At 44.3% G+C, this 25,816-nt stretch overlaps 1 protein-coding gene across 6 annotated transcripts in view; it reads right to left on the minus strand.

The window, feature by feature from the left end:
• ELF1 (E74 like ETS transcription factor 1) overlaps window positions 1–25,816 on the minus strand; it is a 203,588-nt gene that overhangs the window by 56,684 nt on the left and 121,088 nt on the right. The window contains exon 1 of one of the 6 annotated variants that reach the window (XM_075336848.1): window positions 8,786–8,879. The exons of the other annotated variants lie outside the window; for them this stretch is intronic. The gene's annotated coding sequence lies outside the window, so the exon portion shown is untranslated. Of the gene's footprint in view, window positions 1–8,785; window positions 8,880–25,816 lie in introns of those variants that run through there. 6 annotated transcript variants of the gene reach the window in all.

Consider the following 25,816-nt stretch of genomic DNA (forward strand, 5'->3'; position numbering starts at 1 on the left):
TATCAATTGCCATTCGTGCGCTGTCTGATTTGAAAAGGGGTTCTCCGCCATTTGAAAAAAAAAAAAAAATAAATAAAAATTAAAAAAGGAAATGTCATTATAAATTCCTAAATACATATTACTAGCAAATCACATTTCTTTTCCCTAGGGAGGGAATCACTATAGAATTAAAATGGCCGCCACCTTGTTTCACTGAGAGAAACCTGTCCTAGAATGATAGGACAGGGGCCTGTGGGCATCTGCAGTAGGAAGCTCTGCCCTCCTTCATATGTAGTTAGATGTGCTCCATTAATACTACTGGAGATACCAGAAGAGGCTGCTCAGACTTCTGAGGGCCCCTTTTTTCTGAATATCATTACAAGTATCACCAGGTCACAGCGGAGGAGCTTCCTACTGCACATGCTCACTCGCTTCTGTCCTAACATTCTAGGATAGGTTTCTGTCAAGTGTATCGAGGCGGCAGCCATTTTAATTCCACAGTGATTACCTCCCTAGACAAAAGGAATGCGATTTGATAATTAAATATATCTAGGATTTTATAATGACATTGCCTTTCATTATATTTTTTTCTATTCCCAGAGACCCTTTTCTTTTTTTTTTATCATTACCCCATACACTTGAATGGTTCATTTTTCTCTGACTCCAATCAAAAATGGACCTCCTGATAGTTTTCAAATACATGGTCTACAAACAAATACGGACATGTGAACAGTTCCATAGATTATAATTAGGTATGAGCAAACACTACCATACTCAGGTGCTCGGCACTCGAAATGAGCAAATGGACGCTCGGAGGGGCTCGTCTCGAATACGAAGCATAATGGTTGTCAATGGGAAACGCAAGTGTTTTTCCAAAAGACCTTCCAGAAAAGTGCTCAAGCTTCCCAATGACTTCCATTATACATTATACTGGGTACTCGAGTTGTGTGCATCTGAACAGCTCGTTTTGAATACACAACATGGTAATGCTTGCCTGTTACTAAATATAATGTGTATGAGTTCTATACGTGAAAAAAGACATATAGAACACGTATGTGAAAAAAGACATCTGAATGAGGCCTAAAAGAGAGCATCACGTCAAGTCCTTCAGAGTGAGAACTCTTTCCATATCTGTGGCCGGTTTAACACACTCGTAAAACAAGACTGTTCTTTTGGACTAAGACCAGGCCATAGCTAACTGTTCTATTTATTCCTATGAAGCAGTTTGCTCAGGTTGGGACACCCCATGGTTGGGCCTGGTATTCCAATGCATGACCAATCCATGTTTCACAGATGTGTGTAACCAGTCCTAGAGTGGAGTTCTCAATAGAGGCCTTCTGTCTATGACATCTATACATCCAAAGAAGGCTTTTGGACAGGAGGTTGTCATTACTAGGACTGTAGTTAGGCAGGGTCTTTACATGTACATAGTAGATGAGTAAAAAGAAATAACTCTGTAAACAGCTTTGTAATGTGCCGAAGTCCTAAGAAAGCAACAATGAAGAAAACTAGTTTTCAGTTGCGAGCGGCAAATTTAAGTTTCTTCGTAATACAGTATATTGCGGCATTACTGATGTTTCTACTACATTTCAGCAAATCACACCCATGTGTATTAATGCAAGTTTTATACCACAAGTTTAGATTCTCACATTGCTGATAATACTGGATCCCAAAGAGGTCACAACAATACATACTACTGACCCAGAATCAGAGCGTTCAGAGTTCAGTTTTTAAATGAATCGTGTGGGTCGGACATCAGAAATATATAGCGACAGCCTCTATTCTACACAGGTGTCCGTTATTCTAGCCTTTAAATTGAAATCTATCCTTTACTATTAAGGGCGCTTTACACGCTGCGACATCGCTAGCGATAGCACCCACTAACGTCGCTGTTTCGTCATGGGGGTGATCGCTGCCGTAGCGAATAATATCGCTATGGCAGCGTCACACGCACATACCTGCTTAGCGACGTCGCTGGAGACACCGAACAATCTCTCCTTTAAGGGGAGGTTTGTTCGGCGTCACAGCGGCGTCACTAAGCGGCCGCCCAATAGCAGAGGAGGGGAGGAGATGAGCGGCCGGAACATGCCGCCCACCTTCTTCCTTCCTCACTGCCGGTGAACGCAGGTAAGATGTTAGTCGTTCCTGCGGTGTCACACATAGCGACGTGTGCTGCCGCAGGTACAACGAACAACCAGCTGCATGCACCACCAACGATATTATGAAAAGGAGTAACGTGTCAACGATCAATGATTTTTGATGTTTTCGCGATCGTTGATCGTCGCTCCTAGCTGTCACACGCTGTGATGTCGCTAACGACGCCGGATGTGCGTCACAAACACCGTGACCCCGACGATATATCGTTAGCGATGTCGCAGCGTGTAAAGCACCCTTTAGGCTCTATTCACACTAGAAAAAGGATTTTTCTCTAGAAATTTCTTGAGTCTGAAAGATTAGCGCACTTGCGGTCAAAAAACACACCAATAACGCACTGAAAACCGCATGCGCTTTTGAGGAGTTTTTCCCGCAGGTTGGTCCCTGCGTTTTTTTACCATTATCTATGGCTAAGAGCGCAGGTACCTGCAGAGAAGAAGTGACATTCTCATTCTTTTTCTCAAGAAATTCTGCAAAAAGAATGTTCTTGAGAAAAAAAACGCAGTGTGCGCACAGCTATTTTTATTTCCCATAGGTTTTGCTGGGGAATGTCTGCAGAAAGGTTACAACCATTTTCTCAAAAAATTTCTGCAGCAAAAAAACACACACAAAAAAAAAACCCCTGCAGTGTGTGAACAAGGCCTTTAAAAACAGTGTTTGCTCTTTCACCAGAATTTTAAGTTCTGAAAAGAAACTGTCAACCTTAGAGCTCCATTTACTTGACATACCTCACATTTTTAGATCATGAAGTTCGACTTTTAATATTACGTGGCCAAAAAAAAAAGGGGGCGTTTTCAGACAGGACACATTGCTTACTTTCATGGATAAGTAACAGGATTAGCAGTTGGATTGGTCATGGCTGTTGCACCCTTCAACAGCAGATTCTAAGAGCTTCTTCATGGACAGACAACAAACCTCTTGAAGGATTTGTTGCACCAAAAAGCTCTTAGTGAATGTGGCTAAAGCAAATATGATCTTGACGGTGGATGCAACCGCTAACCAAAATTAATGTAGCATTACTTGCCGGTCACTCACATGAACTTGAACCTGTCCAAAGAGGAGGTCTCCACAAAAAAAAAAAAAAAAAAAAAAAAAAAAAAAAAAAAACACAGTTGGTGAAGGAGAATAGCTCTGGGTTACCCCTTATGTCTTCTTACCACAAATCACAAGTGAATATATGCTGACATGTTGAAGGTGGGATTCACTTTAGACGGGCTACAACCATATTATCGTTGAAGGTAGAGAAACAGGTGAGGCCAGTTACAGAGTACAACGCTATTTTGACTCTCCATCCCCCATTACTATTCCACCTTGGTGGTAACAATGGGAACATCTGCCTAATGTTTCATTATTAGGCTCTTTTCGTACGTTTGTTTGCACATTTAAAACAGCCATCTCCATTCTTATGGATATCCACTGGCCTTATAAATAATTCATTGCCTTAAGGAAAACACATTTACCATATATTCCTACTAGAAAAATGCCTAAAGCTGAGTGTCCTTATTAGGCTGGAGTTACACGAGTGTATGGCATCAGATGGGAGGGCATTAGAAGCGATATGTTAATGACCCTCAGCTCCCATGCTGCTGCGTGATTATACTGTGTGATCCGATCACTGCTGCAGAGGGGAGGGAGGGATTAATCTCTCCATCTCCTCTGTATATCTCGGACTGTACTTGGATGTCATCCGAGTGCAGTACAATATTTTTACTCGCACCCATAGACTTGTATGAGTGCGAGTGATTCAAGACTCGCAGACAATCACAATGCTGTGATTTTTCCCTCAGTCCAATTAGGGCGGAGTTAAAACTAGTAGACCTGATCTGCGTCATTGATTAAAGGGAACCGGTCACCAGATGTGGCAACTATAAGCTGCAGCCGGCTAGTGTGGATGATGCATTGAGGTCCTGCACAGGTTGATCTGCCCTGAGCAGGACAGATCAGAGTATTGTAGTGCGCCTGCGCAGGACCTCAATGCCAGCCTGTGTGCATGACGTAGGACGTGTCATGCACCTAGGCTTCAGAAGAAGGAGGACAAAGATGGCCGAAAGAGGAGGCACCAGTACCGGAGACACCCATCCGACCAGTCTGCACTGAACCGCCCCTTAGGTGAGTAATATAAAGTGATTTTTACATTCTACACAGCGGCCTGGGCTCTAATATGCAGTATTCAGGAACGCTGTATATAAATGTTCACTGGTGGTGGCCGCAGCTTAGAGTCGCCAAATCTTGTGACAGGTTTCCTTTAACATTGGTTGAAGTGCAACGCAAGATTTTCTCGCATTGCACTCGTGCGAGTCATACGCTCGTGTATTCCCCAACTTCACTTTCTAGCCCCTCCAGATAAACACGTGTGCTCGAACTGGAAAGCATGCATGTTTATCTCCATAAATAGATAACAAAAAAAAAAAAAAAAAAAAAACATTGCTAGACACTGATAAAATCCAACATCCAACAATCCAAACAAGACTATTTCTACTGATAGACTAAGATTGTGTGCGCAAGCTGTGTTTTTTTGCTGCATTTTTTACGTATTTTTTTGGTGCAGTTTGTTGCCCAAAACTGCATGTCTTTCCTTCTCTCAGAAAAGTCTATGAGAATTCTGAAATGCTGTGCACACAGTGCTTTTTCTTTGACTGCAGTTTTGGGTTGACAAAAAAACCTGCAGCATGTCAATTCTGTGTGTATTTTTGACCTGCGTTTTTTAGCCCTTCCAGCTATTGATTTCAAGAAAAAAAATGAATGGGGGAAAAATAAAAACCTCAAAAAAACGTTTGTGTTGTTTTGTTGCATTTTGTAGCACAAGTTGCGTTTTTCTGCCAAAAGGTGCGGTATTGTTGTGAACTAATTTTCTGCAGTGTGCGGACTTAAGGCCGCTTTACACTCTGCGACATCGCTAGTGATCGCACCCGCCCCCGTCATTTGTGCGTTACGGGCAAATCGCTGCCCGTGGCTAACAATATCGCTAGGACGCGTCACACGGACTTACCTTCTTAGCAACGTCGCTGTGGGCGGCGAACAACCTCTTTTTTTAAGGGGGTGGTTCGTGCGGCGTCACAGCAACGTCAATCAGCGGGCCACCAATAGAAGCGGAGGGGCGGAGAGCAGCCACATTCACGTCACTCCCACCTCGTTGCCGGAGGGCGCAGGAACGCTGTTGTTAGTTGTTCCCGAGGTGTCACAGTAGCAATGTGTGCTGCCTCAGGAATGACTAACAACCTGCGTCCAAAAGCAGCAACGATATTTGGGAAATGAACGACGTGTCAATGATCAATGATTTGGTGAGTATTTTGGATCGTTAGCGGTCGCTCGTGTCACACGCAACGATGTCGCTAACGAGGCCGGATGTACGTCACGAATTCCGTGACCCCAGTGATATCTCATTAACAATGTTGTTGCGTGTAGAGCGGCCTTTAGCCTTAAGGCCACTTTACACACAGCGACATCGCTAGCAATGTCGCTGGTGAAAGCACCCGCCCCCATCGGTTGTACGTCATGGGCAAATCGCTGCCCATGGCGCACAACATCGTTAGTCCTGTCACACATACTTACCTGCCTAGCGACGTCGCTGTGGCCGGCAAACCGCCTCCTTTCTAAGGGGGAGGTTCATTCGGCGTCACAGCGGCGTCACTTAAGCGGCCGCCCAATAGAAGCGGAGATGAGCGGCTGGAACATCTCGCCCACCTCCTTCCTTCCTCATTGCCGGCGGCCGCGGGTACGATGTTCCTTGTTCCTGCGGTGTCACACGTAACGATGTGTGCTGCCGCAGGAAAGACGAACAACCTGCATCCTGCAACAGCAACGATATTTGAGATTAGAACGACGTGTCAACGATCAACAATATGGTGAGTAATTTTGATAGTTAGCGGTCGTTCGTGTGTTTCACACGCAATAACGTCGCTAACGAGGCCGGATGTGCGTCACAAATTCCGTGACCCCAACGACATCTCGTTAGTGACGTCGTTGCGTGTAAAGCCCCCTTTAGGGTACAGCTTTACTTATTGTCCTGGAAATAGTTGGTCAGGAAACTTGTAATAATTTTTGCTATTGGGTTAATAATTGATGCCAACCCAAACTGCTGATGAAGTACAACGCCTTCATGAGCCAAACAAAGAAACCAAAACATTACAACTCACTTTCTGAATTTTATCAAATCATTGTGCTTCTGTCTTTACTTCTATGATCTTATGTTACTGTGTTATACAAATCTTAGAAAGTCATTTAGGTGAAAGGAAGCATTTTCATCATTTACAGAAGACTCCCCCATATATTATCCTCCTGAATGTTTGTTTTCACACTAATCTTTTGCAAGATCACATAAAATGACATGATCCAGAATAATGAAGCAGATCCCAGCACATAGTTATTACCAAAGTAAACGGCTAGTAGCCTTACCTATAATCTACTCTTCTCACAGTATGAGCTCTATATAAATAGGACACATGGTACACATCAAAAACCACTCTATGGATAAGGCTGCTTTCACACATCAGTTTTTTGCCATCACGCACAATCCGGAAAAGACCTGAAAAAACGGATCCGGCATCTGTTGCCGCCGGATCAGTTTTTTCCCCCATAGACTTCTATTAGCGCCGGATGGCCTTGTGTTTTATCTGGCTTTCGCCAGATTCGGCAAAATTTGCTCGTCCGGTGGCCGGAGGGAACACTGAGGGAAACGTGTTTTGTCTCCGTGAAAAACCGTATCACGCCGGCGCCGTACGGCGTGTTTTATAATGGAAGCCTAGTAATGCCGGATCCGGCGTAATGCGGCAAAAAAACCCAGATATGGCCGCCGGATCCGTTTTTTTGAACTGAGCATGCTCAGTATCACAACGGATTAGTCAAAAAACTGAAGGAACTGAAGGAAAGGACTGATGCAACTGATCTGTTTTTCCGCCAGATCGTACCTGATGCCAAAAAACTGATGTGTGAAAGCAGCCTAAGAGGGTGCACTTGCACGGAAGTAGATAATGAAAACTACACTTTGTACCGCCTGCAAACTACTTAAAAGATGTCGGAAGATACTTAATCCAATGAAGAAGCACGTTAGAAGGACCTTTAAACCAATCACATGCCGAGCAGACATCGCACTAAGACGTCAGATTTTGTGAAGTTGCACATTAGGGTACCTTCACACTTAGCGATGCAGCAGCGATCCGACCAGCGATCTGACCTGGTCAGGATCGCTGCTGCATCGCTACATGGTCGCTGGTGAGCTGTCAAACAGGCAGATCTCACCAGCGACCAGTGAACAGCCCCCAGCCAGCAGCGACGTGCAAGCGACGCTGCGCTTGCACGGAGCCGCCGTCTGGAAGCTGCGGAGACTGGTAACTAAGGTAAACATCGGGTATGGTTACCCGATGTTTACATTAGTTACCAGTGTGAGCAGGGAGCCGCGCACACTGCTTAGCGCTGGCTCCTTGCTCTCCTAGCTGCTGTACACATCGTGTTAATTAACCCGATGTGTACAGCAGCTACATGTGCAGAGAGCCGGAGCCGGCAGCACAGGCAGCGTGAGAGCTGCAGAGGCTGGTAACTAAGGTAAATATCGGGTAACCACCTTGGTTACCCGATGTTTATCTTGGATACAGCTTACCTCAGCTGTCAGACGCCGGCTCCTGCTCCCTGCTTGCTTCATTTGTCGCTCTCTTGCTGTCACACACAGCGATCTGTGTGTCACAGCAGGAGAGCGGCTTTGAAGAAAACGAACCAGGGCTGTGTGTAACGAGCAGCGATCTCGCAGCAGGGGCCAGATCGCTGCTCAGTGTCACACACAGCGAGATCGCTAATGAGGTCACTGCTGCGTCACAAAAAGCGTGACTCAGCAGCGATCTCGGCAGCGAGCTCGCTGTGTGTGAAGCACCCCTTAGTCTGGCATGGCTCCAAAGTGGCGTCAACTGAAACAAGGGTCTACCAACCAACATGTCTAGTGTCCAACAGAGGACACAGATTGAATGTAAATTGCATGTAAATTGCAACCTGGAGAACAATGTAAACTAGGTGAGGGGTTGATGATTACTAGAAGATGGACAGATTAACCATTGTTCCTCTTGACTTAATTAGTCAAAAGAAGGACATCAGAAGACAAAAGAAACAGCTGACCAGGGGCAGTCCTTGCCTGCTGTAACCTGTAGCCCAGTCAGGGACAATATCTCTTATGAGCTATAATTGCCACCCTGGTCATACCACAATATACTCTTCATACATCCACACCTTATATGTGCTGAATAGCAACTGACCATGAGATGAGATGGTTTCAAACTTTGGAATAATTGTTTATATAGTGCGCTAAAAGACATCTAGATCATCAAAATAGTCAAACAATACTTAGGCAATGTTTCCTGAGCATGCATCCATACACAAACCTATGAAGTGGACAGGATGCAGTAAAGGATTCGTGCAGAAGGCCATCTTCTCAATTACCTGACCTGCTGTGGGGTCCTCCATTAGTGATAAGCAGAAAAAGTAAAGGCATACATAAATAGACAAATGCAGTGACATGTGATGTGATATCTAGGGCATGCGAATAATGAAGTCGCCATGTCCCAAGCAACAAGAGTTGTATTCTGTTGCACCAACAAGAAGCTGGACTAATTTCGGCCTATAATGAAACACTAACCTGGATCCCTGGACATAAGCGTAGTGCCCTTACCTTGAGTATAATTTGCAGGAGACCCTGGACTGAGAACCATCTCTGAACCTTACTCCTATTTTCAGTTTGGATGTGACAGCGATCAGCAGTCACAGCCCTGGGAGGGCCGGCTGCTATTACAGACCAGGACCTGAAATTCCAGTTCTCTTACATTGCTGCCTGCTTTCCTGGGCGAGCGGGCCCAGCCTACATGGTGTCAGGTTGCACACACTGAGCATTTGTAGCACCTTGCAAAACAAACATATCACATACCTGGATGTGCCTATACCTGTTGACTTCACTATTAACCCTTTCCATACTGCCTCCAAGTTCAAAACAAAGCAAGCTTTTTCCGAGATAAAAAGGACAGCTTCAAGAATTATTTAGTATTTTATTTTTATTTTTTTAAAGGACCTATGGACGGCGGTATTTTGTTATTATTAGGCTACACTATATGTAACACTTTGCAGCTTGGGACTGGTCACTACAGCCTGTTAAAGGGAACCAATCACCAGGATTTTCGTATATAACCTACAGCCAGTGCTATACGGGCACTATCAGGCTGATTCTATACATACCTGTAATGGGCAGCTCGGGTGTTTAGGCTTTGAAATCCAAAAAAGTAAAGTTTATAAAATGAGCTGCTTGTTGAGTGACAGTTGCACTGGAGCAGATAATATATTCATAGTTATCCCCTCCCCTGTTAGAATTAGCATAAGTATTATACAAACTATTCACTTTGTCTGTTGCAGGACCTGTGTGAGGTCATACCCATGTGACTGGGTATCCAGATTTATTGACTGAGCCCCCACCCCTTCTGGTCACATGGGTATGACCTCACACAGGTCCTGCAACAGACAAAGTGAATAGTTTGTATAATACTTATTCTAATTCTAAACTATTCACTTTGTCTGTTGCAGGACCTGTGTGAGGTCATACCCCTGTGACCAGAAGGGGGCGGGGCCTCAGTTAATAAAGCTAGATACCAGGTCACATGAGTATGACCTCACACAGGTCCTGCAACAAAGTGAATAGTTTGTATAATACTTTTGCTAATTCTATCAGGGGGACGGGATAACTATGAATATATGATCTGCTCCAGTGCAACTGTCACTCAAGAAGCTGTCGATTTTTTAAACGTTACTTTCTTGGATTTAAAAGCCTAAACATCCGAGCTGCCCACTACAGGTATGTATAGAATCAGCCTGATAGTGCCAGTATAGCACCGGCTTTAGCTTATATACGAAAATCCTGTTGATTGGTTCCCTTTAAGGCTTATTATTCATCTTTTTTCATGCTTATATTTTCTGCCAAGTTGCCAACCCCACTGCAGACAAATGCTGATAGCCGTCCCATAGGGGGGTGCTTTAAAATAAAACCGGTTAGATGTCACAAGTGTTTTGATGGAGCATTAGAACGTTGCCATTTGGATTCTACGCCCGTGTATAGAGACCGTCACATGGGAATCTGCAGGCCGCATGGTATGGAGGAGCTCAGCCCACTGCTGTATTGGTTTGGGGAAAAGACTATATATCTGTGTTTCAGCCATTTAAAGCACTACTCCAGGTTGATTTTATTCTCTTATATCACAACAGGATAGTTATCCGTGAGGTATGTCCCGTGTATAGTAAAATACTTACCAGTGGCCGTCTTCTACAGTTTTCAAGTCACTTCAGTCAGTACCTCTCCGCCATTTTGTGACTGCAGCCCTGACTGGCCTGAAGTCCATACCGGTCACAATCTCTGAATTGAAATCTATGAGGGCCTAGCTCTGACTTTCACAGACTTAAGTTTTATTTTTTTATTTATTTCATTCACTTACAGTGGGGAAAAAAAAGTATTTAGTCAGCCACCAATGTGCAAGCTCTCCTTAAGAAGATGAGAGGCCTGTAATTGACATCATAGGTAGTCCGCAACTACCTTGCTTATGCAAGGCATAAGCAAAACCATAAAACATTTCTGGGGGAAAAAAGGGTAAATTGATCTAATTATTTAGGGGGGGGGGGATTTTTTAATGTTTATTTAGTAGTATCTTTAATTTAATTATCACTAACTTAACATATAAGAAAAAATACACTATTGTAAATGCAAAAACAGCAGGGAAGATAAGTTGGTAGGAATAGTTTACCATTAACAGGTCACTAATTTAATTATCACTAATTGACCCCTTAAGGTACCGTCACACTAAGCAACATCGCTAGCAACATCGCTGCTAACGAACAACTTTTGTGACGTTGCTAGTGATGTTGCTGTGTGTGACATCCAGCAACAACCTGGCCCCTGCTGTGAGGTCGTTGGTTGTTGCTGAATGTCCTGGGCCATTTTTTAGTTGTTGCTGTCCTGCTGTGAAGCACAGATCGCTGTGTGTGACAGCGAGACAGCAACAACTAAATGTGCAGGCAGCAGGAGCCGGCTTCTGTGGAGGCTGGTAACCACAGTAAACATCGGGTAACCAAGAAGCCCTGTCCTTGGTTACCCGATATTTACCTTTGATACCAGCCTCCGCCGCTCTCACTGCCTGTGCTGCCGGCTCCTGCTGTGTGCACATGTAGCTGCAGGACACATCGGGTTAATTAACCCGATGTGTGCTGTAACTAGGAGAGCAAGGAGCCAGCGCTAAGCAGTGTGCGCTGCTCCCTGCTCTGTGCACATTTAGCTGCAGCACACATCGGGAAATTAACCCCATGTGTGCTGTAACTAGGAGAGCAGGGAGCCAGCGCTCAGTGTGCGCTGCTCCCTGCTCTGTGCACATTTAGCTGCAGCACACATCAGGAAATTAACCCCATGTGTGCTGTAACTAGGAGAGCAAGGAGCCAGCGCTAAGCAGTGTGCGCTGCTCCCTGCTCTGTGCACATTTAGCTGCAGCACACATCGGGTAATTAACCTGATGTGTGCTGTAACTAGGAGAGCAGGGAGCCAGCGCTCAGTGTGCACTGCTCCCTGCTCTGTGCACGTGTAGCTCCGTGCGGTGGTAACCAAGGTAAATATCGGGTTGGTTACCCGATATTTACCTTAGTTACCAAGCGCAGCAGCTTCCACGCGGTGCTGGGGGCTGGTCACTGGTTGCTGGTGAGCTCACCAGCAACTTGTGTAGCCACGCTCCAGCGATCCCTGCCAGGTCAGGTTGCTGGTGGGATCGCTGGAGCGTTGCAGTGTGACATCTCACCAGCAACCTCCTAGCAACTTACCAGCGATCCCTATCGTTGTTGGGATCGCTGGTAAGTTGCTTAGTGTGACGGGGCCTTTAGTGAAGGAGGCAATTTTGAGCTTCTGGACCAGGCCAAACTTTATATTTCTAACCAGTGTCACTTTATGAGGTTAGGTTATAACTTTGGATCCCAGGGATTTGGAGACTGTTTTTGCATGACACGTATTTATGTTAGTGGTAAATTTAGGACAATATTTTTTGCATTTATTTGTGGGGGAAAAACCCCCTGGAATTTTGGCAAATATTTTGAACATTTTGCCATTTTCAAACTTTCAATTTTTATATCCATAAACCAGTAAGGGAACCGTCACACTTAAGCGACGCTCCAGCGATCTGAACTGGGCAGGATCGCTGGTGAATCGCAACATGGTCGCTTGTGAGCTGTCAATCAGGCAGATCTTACCAGTGACCAGCCACCAGCGACTCGTGGAAACGATGCAGCGCTTGTTAACCAAGGTAAATATTGGGTAACTAAGCAAAATGCTTTGCTTGGTTACCCGATATTTACCCTGGTTACCAGCGCAAACCGCTTAGCGCTGGCTCCCTGCACTCGTAGCCAGGGTACACATCGGGTTACTAAGCAAAGCGCTTCGCTTAGTTACCCGATGTGTACTCTGGCTACGAGTGCAGGGAGCAGGGAGCCAGCACTGGCAGCCTGAGAGCAGCGTACGCTAGTAACCAAGGTAAATATCGGGTAACCAAGCAAAGCGCTTCGCTTGGTTACCTGATGTGTACCTTGGTTACCAGCGTCCGCAGGCTTCCAGACGCCGGCTCCCTGGTCCCTGCACAGATTGTTGCCATCTCGCTGTCAAACACAGCGATGTGTGCTTCACAGTGGGAGAGCAACAAGCAAAAAATGAACCAGCACTGTGTGTAACGATCAGCGATTTCACAGCAGGGGCCAGGTCGCTGCTTAGTGTCACACACAGCGAGATCGCTAATGAGGTCACTGGTCCGTCACAAAACCTGTGACTCAGCAGCGATCTCGCTATGTGAGAAGTACCCCTTAGTCATGTTGTACAAAAAAAAAAAAAAATAATAAACAACATTTCCCACATGTCTACTTTACATCTGCATCATTTCTCAAATCTCATTTTATTTTGTTAAGATCTTAGGTTTTGTAAAATTGCCGCTAAAATTTTAACCCTTCTATTTCTTTAAAGACCTATTCAGATTTAAATGGCCCTTGAGGGGCCTATATATTGGAAACTCCCCAAAAGTTATAGCCTTTTAAAAACTGCACAGCTCAAATATTTAAACTGCTGTCAGGAAAACTTGTGGACGGGAAAAAACGTTTTTTTTTCTGCGCTGCTGTTGAAGACTTCAGGATGGAAGAGTCCAAGAAAACCTCAACAGATCAAATATGGTTTATTCTACGCATTTGGAAGCTTTCCATCTTCTTCATCAGATCCGAGGAAGAAGCTGAATAGCTTCGAAACACATAGAATAAACTGTATTTGATCTATAGAGGTTTCTTGGATTCTACCATCCTGAAGTCTTCAGCGGAAGCATAGAAGAAACATTTTTTTCTCTTCCTCTAGATCTACCAGTGTACACTCAGTACAGGCAAATAAAGCAGCTATATCGCCTTCACCCATGTATTGTTGTGTGTCACAACTACAGCAGGTGAGCGCAATATCTCTGTGAACCACTGTTCATCGGATAAGACCCTTTTTGCACCTTTAGGCCAGAGCAGAGTTCCGCTTGCGCATGACACACGTGAGTCTCGCAGCACATCACCCAGCACGGCCACACACTCTCCGGACACGAGCGTCTCAGCATAAAAATACATGCAGCCGACCCGCTCCTGTCAGGAGAGAGTGCGGCCGAGCCGCATAATGCAATACGAGACTCACGTGTGTCATACACAAGTGGAACTCCGACCTAAAGGTGCAAAAAGGGTCTTATCCGATGAACAGTGGTTCACAGAGATACAAGCCTTATTCCCAGTGTTTTCTCCATACGTTTAAAGGAAAAAATTTAACCCTTCAGATGTTTCCAGGTATTAAGACAAAATGGAATAAAAAAAAAAAAAATAAAAAACTAATTTCACCTGTAAAATGTTGCTTAGCCACAATTTTTTCACTTTTACAAGGGATAACATGACAAAACGGACCCCACAATTTGTTAGCCAGTTTCTTCTGAAGTGCCAGATCAGTTGAAACCCCACAAGTGACTCCATTTGCAAACTTCACTGCTTGAGCAATTCATCTAGGGCTGTGGTGAGTATTTGGAACCCACAGGTGCCACACAGAATTTTATAACATTGGGACATGGAAATAGAACATTTTAGTGGTAAATTATTATTTATTTGATTAGTTGCAAATTTGTCAGTTACACAAGGGTTAAAAGGCGAAATGGACCTCACAATTTATTGCGCACTCTCCCGACCACGGTGATGTCCCCTATGTCATCATCAACTTCTGTTTGGCCACTCGGCAGGGCTGAGCAGGAAGGAGCGAGCTTTGGCTTTTAGAGCACAGATTTTGCTAAAATAGTTTGCAATTGAAATTTGCAGAGCCCCTAAAAAAGGTGTCAGAACAGGAGAAAAAAAAACAAAAATGACCCTGTAGTAGAAATTGCACCTTTGAAATAATTTATCTATGGCTGCAGTGACTATTTTGTAGCATCCATTATTTTTTTTCTGGAGAACTACAAATATGCCAGTTTAGTACCCATACATTGTGCCCCCATATATTGTAGCGCCCACATACATTATGCCCAGCTTGGGGGGGGGGGTATTATTAAAGCTCCCACAGTACCATGTTTCCCCGAACATAAGCCCTAGCAGGAGTTTTCAGTATTTTCAGTGGAAGACTTAAATATAAACCCTACCCCAAAAATAAGCACTAGTTGCGGTTCAATAATGAAGTATCCATTCAGCTAAAAAAGTTAAAGATACTGCAGTACACAGTTCATTATCGAAAGCAGACACTCCCAAAAGAGAGAAGAAAGACGACCACACAAATCATACTCACTAGATGCAGATTGGGACCACACACACACACGCACACAGACACACACACACAGACACACACACACACACCAGATCGCACGCATAAGGACTTGGGACGCAGTGCAGTGGAGTGTGAGGGCCTGCAGGTGGAAAGCACGGAGGACCCGGCAGTGGAACGCATTGATGTGTTCCACCCGCAGGTCCTCTATGCGTTCGAGCCCCCGCCGAAGATTGCAGGAGGATCTGGGTCAATGCAGACGACTGGAGTCTGGTAAGTATGACTCTCCTGGGAAGGGGAGTCTGCATTTTTTGAGGGGCAAACTTTTCCCCCAACCGTGTTTCCCCGAGAATAGGCCGTAGCACTTTTTCCAGGGCAAAAAAAAAAAAATATAAGACAGCGTTTTGTTTTTGGGGAAAAACAGTAGCTCATCCAGAGATTTGTCTTTGTGTCTGTACGTTGGGAAGTTTTTGGATATCCTTTTTAATATTTTGTATTCAATAAAGCTAAAACATTTTAAAATCAACCGTCATGATTTCAGCCATGGCACACATTTGGTTTTCCCTAGGTTTCTATTGCCTTTGGGACATCCTTTCCCAGGATTACAGTTTTATATAGCTACCGTATGTTTAGTGTGGGGAGAAACAAAAGGATTGCTGCAAAAAAAAGTGCAAATTACATTACTATAAAAAATACCTAAACTTGGAGCATGGAAACTCGTGCGATAATACCAAGGCATTATGGTTTACACTTGGGAAAATCATAAAACAGATTACCACAGACCTCAGCCCACCCAAAACCCCTCTCTGCTTAGATTTCACACCCTGCTGTACCTGTGTTTTGTTTTTCACCAACAATGCTGCAAAAACAAAGAATTAACACGCTGCATATTTCAAAAACATTCAAGAGTGTGCCTGAGATTTCTGACATCTCACCTTTTGCTGGTAGTGTAAAAAGCAGCTTCGAATTTCCATAAAAAACAGCAGCAAAAAATGCTACATAAATGCAACGTGTGAACACAGCCACAGCTGAGGTGAATTTGCCAGATTTTTCATTTGCAAAGTTGATCAATTTTAATGCCAATTGAAGAAATTTAAGGAAAAAAATTGGTAATACATCATCCACATTGCTGGCATAGGAAATCACTGCAAACAGGGGGATAGACATGACAAAACACTCCAGCAGGAACTTCTCAGCTGCAACAGAAGAGACACCTCAGCTCTCTCCAGAGACAGGTGTCTTCCAAGTGGACAGCATAGGCATGAGCTATAGCAGGCATAGGAAGGAGTGAGGAGTGGATACTAGAGTTGAGCGGACTTCTAATAATTCGGTTCCGGCGGATCCGTCGCGGTTTGGAAAAGAAGTCCGAATCCAATCCGGACCCATGTATGTGACTGGGGAGAGGATCCGGGACGAGAGAGAAAGCGAGAGAGAGAGAGAGAGAGAGAAAGCGAGAGAGAGAGAAAGCGAGAGAGAGAGAAAGAGAGAGAGAAAGAGAGAGAGAGAAAGAGAGAGAGAGAAAGAGAGAAAGCGAGAGAGAGAGAAAGAGAGAGAGAAAGAGAGAGAGAAAGAGAGAGAGAGAAAGAGAGAGAGAGAGAGAGAGAAAGAGAGAGAGAGAGAGAGATAGAGAGAAAGAGAGAGAGAGAGAGAGAAAGAGAGAGAGAGAGAGAGAAAGAGAGAGAGAGAGAGAGAAAGAGAGAGAGAAAGAGAGAAAGAGAGAGAGAAAGAGAGAGAAAGAGAGAAAGAGAGAGAGAGAGAGAGAGAGAGAGAGAGAGAGAGAGAAAAAAAAAAATCCCGGATGCGGATCGTGCAGCCGGATTCCCGCGACCGGGTCGGACCCGGATCGGACGCTGAAACCGAACGGATCCGGATTTTTACAGTTCGGATCCGCTCAACACTAGTGGATGCCTATAGCAGAGACTGACAGACTATAACACGCTGTGGCCTTCTGATCCCAGGTCCCCCCAATATCACAACAAGCTGTGACACACTTGTGACAATACCTCTAGCCTTCCACTGAAAAAAAAAAAAAAAAAAGGGTTTTATTGGATGCCTTTTAATATCCTCTGCGTTATTTCTTAAAACAAAATAAAGCTTATTGACGTATACCAGCCCAACAGAGGGCAAAAGGACATGTAAAGGCTGGGTAAAAGTGGACTTCACAAAACAAATTATGCCTTATTCATTGCAAAAGGACTAACTTGTTGATCATTGGGGGTCCGACCTTTGGATTGCAAATTATCCCAAAAGCCGGACTCCGCAACTGCTGGGAATTAGTTGAGCATTGTACTCAGGTTTATCTGGCAATTCCATAGACCATGAATGAAGCAGAGGTCGAGAATGTCTCAAGCATCTCAGTGGGTGGAATCCCCAGCAATCGTCGAATTATCTCAATCTGTAGAGAAAGATTTTCCCAGAAGCGCACGTAATCCCCTTTTGGCCTCAGCTCCACTTGTGTATCACTTCCAATGCGACAGCATCAGAAGAGATCCACTAATGACCCTCAGCTCAGGCTTCGCTGCATACGTGAGCCGGTTACATGCGAAGCCGTGGAGATGTGGACGGGAGCACTTTTCTCTTGCTTCTCTGCGGCCTGTAGCTGCATACATCACACTGCACTCGGATGACACACGAATGCAGTGCAATGTTTCACACTCTCCCATAGACTTGTATGGGTAAATGTGAGCCGAGAATCTCTGCCAAACGTGGCATGCTGCAATTCTTTTGTCATGCCGATATGGCATGAGGAAAGAATCACATATGGACACTGCTCCATGGTCTTGCACTGGAGCGAGTGCAATCTGGTGTTTCATGGATGGCACTCATCCGTGTAAAACGCAAGTGGAGCTGAGGTCTAAAGGAAATCTGTCACCAGGTTTTTGCTACCTCATCTGAGAGCAGCATAATGTAGAGACAGAGACCCTGATTCTAGCAATGTGTCACTTACTGAGCTGTGTGCTGTCATTTTGATAAAATCAATGTTTTCTCTGTTGCAGTCTAGCAGCTATACAGAGCTCATGAATATGCTGGACTACCTGGCAGCACACCATGTAGTCCTCTAATGATAAAATCACTGATTAATCAGCAGGAGATTATCAAAACTACACTAAACAGCTCAGTAACTGACATATCGCTGGACTCAGGATCTCTGTCCCTACATTATGCTGCTCTCAGATTAGGTGGTAAAAATCTGGTGACAGATTCTTGTTAATGGATAAATTTGACAATTAACTAGGAATTTGCCTAATATAAATTGTAAGCAGACACTGTAAAATATAGTGAAAAGTTGCTTTACTAGACAAATTCTTCAAACCAGCTTAAGGTATCCATAGGTTGTGCCATAAATGTTTGCTAGGTAGGAGACCCAGAGGGCAAGTGAACCTTGTTCGGCCTTAGAGAATAGATTGTGGCTTCAATAAGGTAGAGGGACAGAGGAAAGCTTGTTACAGACTTTGTAAGTTATGTCCAAAGCAATAATACATGCTGTACGAGCTGCACTCATGCAGGAGCGCCGCCTCGTCTGGCGGGCGAAGAGCGCCGCCTCATCTGGCGGGCGAAGAGCGCCGCCTCGTCTGGCGGGCGAAGAGCGCCGCCTCGTCTGGCGGGCGAAGAGCGCCGCCTCGTCTGGGGCAGTGAGAGCTGCAACCATGGTAAGGAACTAAATGTAAATTATTCTCTATGAAAAATGTGAAAATAGTATGGCTGCTGTTCATCTACTTCTCTAAAGTTTATGTATTTTCTGTAGATCCACAGACCAGTGGTATGTGCAGAAAAATAGGAAGATGTAACCTCAGTGAGGAAGCAACTGTTCTCCTCTTTGCCGATGTGATATGATAGCAATAATTGTACCATCAGAGACATTTACATTAATACAGCTACTAAAATATAAAAACAAGTTCCTTAAAGTAGTTGGTTGGCAGCATATTTTGCATTCTGTATTAGGCCATGTCCGCATGTTGCGTTTTGACTGCATTTTAAACTGCACTGTGTCAATGACATAATGCATGCGTTGTGCTTCCCCAGCAAAGTCTATGAGAAATCAGAAATTCCATCCGCACGTTGCTTTTTTTAGGCAGCGTTTTGTTTGACAAATATTTGTCAAAATTGCTGCCTTACAAAAAGCAGCATGTCACTTCTTCATTGCGTTTTGGTCACGTTTTGTCACCCATTGAAAAGAATGAGGTGTGTCAAAACACATCCAAAATGTTAGATGTGCATTTGGGTTGCGTTTTGATTGCATTTTTGTCAACAAAAATGCAGGTCACCAACTTTTCTCCATTCTCTCTCTCTGCTTCATACTCACCAATCACCGGCGCAGCGGTCACACTGCTCCCACGGCCTCTCCTGCTTCTGAAAGTGCCGGCCACTCATTAGGCTCATTTCATATTCACTGCTTCCCCCGCCCACCGGCGCGCCTATGATGGGTTGCAGTCAGACCGTTGTCACTCAGCATGGGGGCATGTCTGACTGCAACCTATCAAAGCTGCTGGTGGGTGGGTCTATATCGTACAGTAAAATAAATAATAAAAAAAAAACAAAAAAAAAAAAAACTGCGTGCAGTCCCCTTCAATTTTGATACTCGGGCAAGATAAAGCCTCACAGCGGGGGGTTGATATTCTCAGGCTTGGGAGACCCACGTTATTGGGAGCCCCCCAGCCTGAAAATATCATCCAGCAGCTGCCCAGAATTGCCGCATCCATTAGATGCGACAGTCCCAGGACTTTACTCAGATCATCCCGATTGCCCTGACCCCGTGGCAACCAGAGTAATAAGGCATTAATGGCAGCCCATAGCTGCCAGTAAGTCCTAGCTTAGTGATGGCAGGCGTCTATGAGACACGCCCTAATCACTAATCTGTAAGTGAAACTAAATAAACATGAACACCGAAAAATCCTTTATTTGAATTAAAAGACAAAAAAAACACCCTTTTTCACTACTTTATTAACCCCCAAACACCCCTCCAGGTCCGACGTAATCCACACGAGGTCCCACGTTTCCAGCACTGCTACATCTGCCACTCACAGCGAGCACTATAGAACAAAACTGCCCGCTGTGAGCTCCACGCACCAACTGAAGTGAGTCTCGCTATCAGCGGTCACGTCGCTCAGGTTAGCCGCTGCCACAGCTGGAGTCCTCCACTTGTGACAACAAAATCACCCGAATGACTGACGTGAGCCACGCGATCAGCGGTGCCGTCACTCAGGTCACAGCTGGAGCCCTCCACCTGTGACAGCAAATCAGGCTGCTACACAGAGACAGAGCCGCGCGAGGAGAATGAACTCAGGTGAACCTCTAATGTCATAACTGCGGGCCCCGCACTACTGCCTGAGTTCGTTCTCATCGCGGGTCTCTGTCTCTGTCTGCTGCTCTATGGTGCTCGCTGTGACAGGACAGGGATGTAGCAGAGCTGAATCGCCGTGGGACCTCGTGTGGATTACTTCGGACCTGCAGGGTGTGTTGCGGTTAATAAAGTGGTGAAAGAGGGTGTTTTTTGTATTTTATTCCAAATAAAGGATTTTGGGGGGTGTATGTATTTATTTACTTTCACTTACAGATTAGTGATGGGGCGGAGTCTCATAGATGATTGCCATCACTAATCTAGGACTTAGTGGCTGCTGTGGGATGCGATTAACTCCTTACAACTCCAACTGCCACCGCACCAGGGCAATGAGAAGACCCGGGTCAAGCGCCAGAATTGCAGAATCTTATGGATGTGCCACTCTAGGGCGGCTGTGGGCTGCTATCGTTAGGCTGGAAAGGGCAAAATAACGATGGGCCTTCCCAGCCTAATAATATTAGCCCCCAGTTGTCTGCTGCACTTTGGCTGGTTTTACCAGTAAAAAAAATAAATAAAAAAGCAGCTTTCCAAGCTGGCTACCCCTCTATAGAGCTATTCTGTTATTTATTTCTATCTATTCTACCTGTTATTATTTATTCTATATGCTATCTATTCTATATGTTCTATCTATATTTTACTATCTTTTCTAGTTATCAATTACCTTATATTTTATTTCTCCTTAAAAAAGCGCACTGACAAAAACGCATCAAAAACGCATCAAAAAGGCATCGAACACACATACGTTTTCACAGTTTTTTTGTTTGTTTTTGTTTTTTTGTCAAAAGCAGTGTTTACAGTTGTCAAGTCTGCCAGAGGGAGCATTTTTTTTTGTCAAATCAAGAACGCAGCGTACAGACATATCCTTAGGTTTACAAGTGTGGTCGTGGAGACAATCAGCAGCCACTGCGTTCACGACGCACTACTGTCATTCCCGCTTAACGATGGGAGCCATGAAGTCAGGATCAGTAAACAGGACCACGTCATGAAATGCATATGTTCTAGTAGAGCTGTTGTAAATTATGGGGGTGAAAAAAACCTCATTTCATCATTGGACACAGAAGCCTGAGGTAAGACAAACCTAAAACATAATATTACTCTGTAATGAAGCACAATATAAGTATCCAGAATAGAAGAATTTTAGCAAAAAAAAAAAAACGGGAGAAACAAAAGGTCTTTAGGTTATGGACAGACAATGCTTCTTAGGAGACCCCTTAATTACAAAACAGATCAAAGTATTCCCTCCGTCACCCCCATAGCTGGGACATCTCAAGGGGCAATGGATCATTAGCCGGTATATACGCTCAATATCTAGGACTCATAGGTCAGTACATGGGGACCAACGCTATTATCAGCTAAAAGAAAGAAGTCATTGAATGGTGACTTTGCTGTTCCTTAAAACACAAGAAAACCCTATGCTGCTACTTTATTCTGAAAACATTCATTTTCTTTCCAGGTTTATAGAGCTATATACTGAGGACATATCAGGCAAATATTCCTTTTCTCTAGATCCATATGACGTACAAATCTTACTTCCGAAAAAAATAAAAAAATACATTTGTATTGCCTTATTTCCGTTAGTTATGTGTCATGTGATATAAAGTAATGACACCCAGAGGAAAAGTATAATGTCAAAACGAACAGCACAATAATCTAATTATCCCATAATCATTATCCCATAATTATTAATGACAAATCTCAGAGGAAAAGTCTGCCTGGAGGGTCCACTCCACCCGGTCAGATTCTGTATGAAGGCACGAAGTCAAGGCATCTTCATCTGTGTGATCAGACTCGTGACAGTCACACGTCCGGGAGGTCAGTGGAAATGTACAATGCTGAGTGACTATTTTAGTGACTAACAGAGGAAAAGAAGCCGTTTGTGTACAATGAGACGCATGGCACAAGGCCCACTGTAATGTCTGCCATCACCTGAGAACAGCTACAAGATTGGTCACCCATGTAAAGTGCCCAAGCTACGTTGGGGGTATATCTGTAAACCACAATATTTTCCTTTAATTGGAAATAAAAAGAATGCTAAATATTTGCATAATTGCAAGAATGGAAGATATTTAAATGCTTAAAAACAAAAAGTGGAAAAAAGTATCCAGGTTATAAAGCTGGCAAACAAATGAAAGGAAATCTGTCAGCAGGTTTTTTTCTACCTCACCTGAGAGCAGCATGATGCAGGCAAAGAGATTCTGAATCCAACAATGTACCACTTGGATTACTGGGTGCAGCCGTTCTGACACAATCAGAATTTTTAGATTTAGCCATGTAGCAGAGCTGAGTGAGCTCTCCTGCCCACACCAGGCTCGCTATAGAGATTGTACATAGACAGTGAGGTGTCAATCACAGGAGAGGACGTGCCGGACTGGCGTGTGTGTGACACTGTAGTCAGCGCAATGAGAAGTTCTACTGCTTAAACAGTAAAACTGAAGATCGGACCTTGACCAGACAGGCATCCCCTAATTCTATGTGTTAATCCTTGCAGCATGCTGTCTTCAGCTTACATAGCAAAAGCTTGCTGACAGAATCTCTTTAACTCACCGATTGATTTTAGAAGGACCAACTCACAACCAAACATATATATGTGGACAATCCAATTCCTGTTTGATGAGGATTGGTTTGGGAACCCCAGTTGCATGCTTGGATACTCAAAAGGAGACGTGATCTGTCCCTCCCTAAAATTAAGTGTCATCACTCACGTCCATTTCCAGGGCTGTGCTGGTCCTCCGTCTACTGAGCAGGCTTAGATTGTCAATTCTGACATTGCTCAATAAGAGCGACCTGTTCACTGTGCAATACTACTTTCACTGCACAGTGGCAGCACGCTCCCTCGCCAGCCCTGATGAGAAGTGACGAGTCAGCAACAGAGCACGCAGTCAGTGCACATTGTAAAGAGAAAACCCGGCAAGCATAGACCAGCCACGCCTCCAAAACAGACGCTACAATCGTCATTGCGATGGGCAGCGTTGGATGACCCCTGACTGGCAAGGTTTGCCAGCTAGCAGTTGTTTATGAGACTTTTTACACAAGGAAAGCCGCACTCCTAATGCACAGTAATAGATGGTTAGGTGCGCTTGCGTTACCAAAGTTCTTGGCAGCACAGGTTCTGTCTACACAGGGCGACGTGCTGCCGAGAACAATAATCTTTTCTGCAAGTCACAATTTTGCTCCTTTGTCTTGGAATGGTCAGCCTGTTTACACTGCGTGATTACTGTGAAACGAACATTTCTAGGAACACTCATTCCTGATAGGCCAGTGCACATGCACCTTTACCCCATTGCTAATGGGGTAGTCATCGAATACGCACAGTAGTCAACACAATTAGCTTTAGGACAACTGCTCATCTGTTCCTTTATCTTTGCAATGCTCTGCAATACGTTTTGATACGAATTCCTAATACCCTGTGCACAGAACTGACTCGTTGCCGCCAGCGATATTCTTCCCATGACTTGCATTTCTTTACAAACTCCATTAGAACTAGGAGTATCAATGTATTTTCAACAAGACAGTGTAGGCAGACAAACATTGTGTGTGAAAGTTTACGAGTCTAATCTAAAGTTGTCCTTCCGACCCATCAGAACAGGAAATCACAACCTCAACTTCAAGAATACACGAGAGTCATGCAAATAGGCACATTTCTGCAGGATCAGCCACAAGTCCAGAATGTACGTATGGGGGCTTTCCGACCCACCGCAGACAGATTATGTTGGAGAGTGGATTAGGCATTTGAATTCCATCTTGTTCTTCCTAGAGATAAGCCACTGCCAGCAAAGTGGCAGCAGAGAAAGACTCCTATACACACACTATGGTCAGCACAATCTAACCATATCCGGTGAGATTGGCCAGCAGTCTATTGTGTATGGGGGCCTAACTGAACTTTATCTAATGTCTGGCTGAACCTGGTGGACCAGAGCTTCCATAGGTCCACTAGTCTCTAATAAAGACCTTTTTCATATGTAAATTAACCCTTTGACCAGTTGATGGGGCATTAGTTCCTCAGACTGGTCGACCCATTCTGCATATTATCATGCCCCTGTGGACATCATAACATGATACCAACTTCATTGTCAGCCCACTGCAAATCCCACGTATGCGCGCGTCTTTCTGCACTAATGTTGCACCTCTGAAGCCAAGTGTACACTTTCTGGCTTCAGAGATGTTAAAAAGATGGCAGTTTCTCTTCCGGACATGCACAGTGTGCCTCCTGAAGCTGGGATGCGTACAGAGATGATGCCGGCTCTATGCAAATCAGATTATTACGCCCATGATAACATGAAGAATGGTCCGAATAGTCTGGGGAACTAACGCTCCATCAACTAGTCAGAGGGTTCATTTCCATATGAAAAAAAGAACTTTATAAAGACCTTATTTCAATATGTAACACAAACAAACAGATGCAGTACCGCACCACCGCGTTACCTGATTCAGTACTGCGAGGGGAAGGAGGAGCGAGAATATCCACCATATCTATGCAGCGGTGCTCACCAGAAAGGAACCAGTCTAACGCAGATCGACAGAAGAGAAGATTAAATCATGGCACATTGCATAAAATGTCCTTACTTTATTGTGAATTCATAAAAGGCAAGCAGGTCAGAGACCAGATGCTGGCACTTCGGAGGACGACGGCCGTTTCGTGCTATTGCGCTTCTATGGGTCCTTGGAACACCAACTGTGGAACTTATTATAATACAAAGATCTATTGATTAAAAGTAACTCTGTTTGTGGGAAAACCCCTTTAAGCTTTTGTTCACCTCTCTATTTGACATCCAGCTGAAACTACCAATGTCCAGTAAGGGGATAAACACCACAGACCCCATAGTGATTAGGGTCCATCAGGCATCGCTGATGTCCATTACATTGCAGATCCAGCATTGCCATTAATGTAGCTGCTTGTAAGACGAAGCAGAACAGTGGAAATAAATACAGATGTGAATAGAGATCTGTTTCTTAAGCACCATGAGGAGGCTTCGATGCACTGCCCTCTCACACCCCTTATTCAGCATGTCATGCACCTCCCCATTATATTGATTGACAGCAGCGGCAGTTTGCTAACCTTCTGTTAGGCTAAATAAAAAGTTGTTTCATTGTGTTAGAAAATTAAAAACAAAAATGTAATTAAAAAAAAATAAAAATAAATAAATATAAGAAAGGTTCCCAAATATGAAGATTCAGTGCTGCACCAAGGGTTCTTCCATATTAGTTTTAACATGAAAGAATATCCGTTTCAACCTCTGTGTGTTGTGTGTGCAGTAAAAATGTAAGAATAAGCCCAATGTAGACATAATGGATGCGCACCACTCGTCTTTCCCAGTGTCATGGCTCCACGCTGGGGATCCACCCAGTGATCTCTGTTAAGATGGTGGTTTGCCTCTCGGTTGTACCACAGCCTGTTTTGTGTTGGTCCAGCTGCTGAAGGATACCTTATTTTCTTATGCTTTGCCTTCCAGTTTCACTTCCACCCAGTTGTCTTCACTATCTCGTTTAGTTTGCCCAATCACATTTTTGAAGGGGCTATATACACTCACTATTCGCTTGCCTCAGTGCTAGCT

This window comes from Anomaloglossus baeobatrachus, chromosome 2 (assembly GCF_048569485.1).
Source record: "Anomaloglossus baeobatrachus isolate aAnoBae1 chromosome 2, aAnoBae1.hap1, whole genome shotgun sequence".
Lineage (NCBI taxonomy): Eukaryota > Metazoa > Chordata > Amphibia > Anura > Aromobatidae > Anomaloglossus > Anomaloglossus baeobatrachus.